Source organism: Monodelphis domestica, chromosome 3 (genome assembly GCF_027887165.1).
Source record: "Monodelphis domestica isolate mMonDom1 chromosome 3, mMonDom1.pri, whole genome shotgun sequence".
NCBI classification, from domain to species: Eukaryota; Metazoa; Chordata; class Mammalia; order Didelphimorphia; family Didelphidae; genus Monodelphis; species Monodelphis domestica.
This window is the reverse complement of record NC_077229.1, coordinates 96,556,667-96,559,804: the sequence shown is the minus strand read 5'-3', so window position 1 is coordinate 96,559,804 and position 3,138 is coordinate 96,556,667.

Below are 3,138 nucleotides of genomic sequence, written 5' to 3'. Positions count from 1 at the left end.
GCCCCGGCCCGCGCTGTGAGCTGCGCGCTGTGTGTCGCGGCGCCGCCGCCCCCGGCCCTTTATACCACCAGCTGCCGCCGCCGGAGCAGCTCATTGGCTGCTCTGTGCAAGGGTTCCCCCCGCCTCCTCACCCCGCTACCCTGCTCCCCCTCCCGGCCCCCAGACGGCGCGGCAGGTGTAGGCAGAGACGCGCCGTCCAGCTCCCCTAGCAGCCCCGCTACTCCCCCAACTTGACTCAAGTCTATCTTCTGAATTTTAATTTCTCTCTTCCCCAGTACTGCCTCATTCATTCCCTTCCCTCTATTTCCACTTGCTCTCCGCAGCCCAACACCTATACCCTTTGCTTTCTTCGTCCTACGATGGGGTCATCGAGGGTAGCCCTTGCAAGATTTGGCTAGAAAACACTCCCGGCAATCGTGGAACCGTCTGTCTTCATATATGAGAAGGAAGAGTCAGTGCTGATTACGCCTGGGGTCGAGTCGGAAACAAGGATCATTCCTCAGCAGAGGGGCACAATGATCAGTGTCCGAGTCCTGGGAAAAGGGGAGTCCTCTTCCGTGTGACAGGTTTAGGTCGGACTAGCCTGCCTCTGTTTGGCTCTGTATTCCTTTGCCTTTCTGTGTTCCAGCTTCTCCAATTCCACAAACATTAGCATCACATAAAAGGAATTGGGGAAGGGGGAATGAAAATCGCCCGTGCCCCTAAGAAGCTTGCATTCTAATTCCACCACCCTCTGTTTCGGTGTCCAGACTTCTTCCGATGTGTGGGTAGCACTGCTTCGGAGGAGTCTGTGAAAGCAAAAGTGTTCTTGGAACAAAAGAGTACTAGAGAAAGCCACATTATTCTCCGGACAAAAGGATAGGTAGAGACCCACCTGGTGTCTCTCCAAAGTTAGTCTTCCAAACCCCGTATTACTAAAGGGAAGTCAGCAGGGATGGATCTGTCCAATAAAAAGGATCTGAGTCCCATCGGGGAAGGGGGAACTTTTAGTAGTGTTTATCACACTTTGAAGCCTTAAATTTTGACCCCTGGAGTGTACTGGGGCAGGTTGTATGCTGTGGCCTACCCCTTTGGGTGCCATGAGAACTACGAGGCCAGAGAGAAGATCTGACCGATTTAGAAGGAAAGTTCTCACTGGCCTTAGTCCAGCGAAAAGGGTCGCTAGGAGATCTTCTTGATTGAAGAAAGGGCAGAGTGATGGAACCTGGTTCCGGCTGGGAGAGGTGGGGGGTAGAGCAGAAGCAACCTCCTCCTCCAAACTACAACGCTTCTCCTAGGGGCAACCTCCTCCTCCAAACTACAACGCTTCTCCTAGGGGCAACCCTAGGCCTCTGGATTGGGGGTGGGGGAAGAGGGGGAAAAAATCAAAGCTTAGCCAATCACAACTCGAGGCCCGGAAACCCTAAGAACCACGTGGATTCTCCCCTCCCCCACAAATTTATGGTGGGAGGATCTTACATAAAAATGAACCGAGGTTTCCAGCTTCTAATTGGCCGGGTAAACTACCGTCATACACACAGACCCAGGGGAACTCAAGGCCACCCCAGGCCGAGCTTCCCATGTATAAGCCCTCAAATACCTGGATAGATAACTACATATGTGGGTTCACGCATGTCCAGCCATAGTACACACACTCACGAAAAGACGCACACATGCATAAGCATACATGACCACACATACATGCTTGCGCCCCGTCTCACAGATATAAACACGTGCTCACATCCCTGCACCAATATGTGCAGAATGTACACGTTTAAATAAACTTCTGGCTGAGATTAGCGATGGCTGAGACGCCATCCCCCTCCCTTCTTTCCTTGTAGCCTCAGGTCTCTGAGACCCAAACAATAGGAACCACTTCCTCTCCAAGGAGAGGAAAACTAGCAGCTGCCTCTACCCCTCTCCCTGTTCCGCCCACGGAGTCTTTGTTCCCAGTCCCCACTCTCTCTCCCCCTCTTTCTAGCCCACCCCGCTTCCATGAAGATAAGTAAAATCTTTCTCAAAGGGGGCAATCTCAGTTTGCCCAGCTTCAGCACCATAGACAGCGCGCCACGACGGCTCTCAATTGTGGATTCCAAGAGAAGCTCCATTGCAGAGACCTCTTTTCCCGCTCCCTATTCTTTACTTGTCCGGTAACCACCTCTGGAACAGGAGTCGAAACAAAAGGAGACTGAGAAGCAGAGGGACAGATTAGGTCAACCATCGCTTCCTAGTCTTGCCCTTTGGTTCAAACTTCAGATGAGCCTCATGCAGAGTTCCACACTTGTAGTGCCAGATCCTTCTTCCAAGCATCCGCTGAAAGGATTGAAAATCGCCCAATGAGAGAAAGTCATCGAACAAATCAATTGTGGGCGGTAGCTGACGTCGAAGGACCGAGAGCCAGCCAATCACCAAGTAGACAACAGGGGGCGCTGTCGGGCGGATTGTCTACCAAAACCAAAGCTAATCACCTTTGACACGTCGGGGGGAACCAATAGAAAGCTCCTTGGGGATATCCCCTCAATGGCCAGACTTGGCGAGCTTCGAACTGTGGGGTGAAAGGATGCCTAGTTGGCGTAAACGCAGATTGGCCAGTTCGTCAGTGGGGGATAGAACTGAAAATGACACCTACCCTCCCTTCCTACACTACTGCCTGCATTGTTCACCCCAAGCCGCCAGGGCCTCCTTGGGTGGGCACTATGGGCCTCACTGCCCTTCCCTTTTTCTCTCAGCGCAGATCCTCACGGTTGTTTGTTCAGACCCATCCACCCACAGACTATAATCTCGCCAGCCGCGCTGGGGAAAAAGAAAACCAATGGAATGTTTTCTAACAGCGTCGGCAGAGCCTGGGAGCTAAACTCGGGCTCGCCTATTGGTCAGATTACATCGAAAGCATATTTTTCCTCACATAAGTGAGTTGTGGGGGTGGGCGGGAGCCGAGAAGACACTCGGCCTTCGTGGACGGGTGAGAATTTACAGTCCACCAGGGTCAATGGGAGAGGTGACGAGCGCGATGGGGTAGAGGTAAAAGAAATACATACTCCCCGCCATCAGCTTCTAGGAGCAGAAGGCCTGAGTGGAGGTTCCCATGGTAACAGGTCTCCCTGCTGTGGTCTCCTGGGAGGGGAGGGGGCGCGATCTGAAGCTACCTCGCTGCTTCTC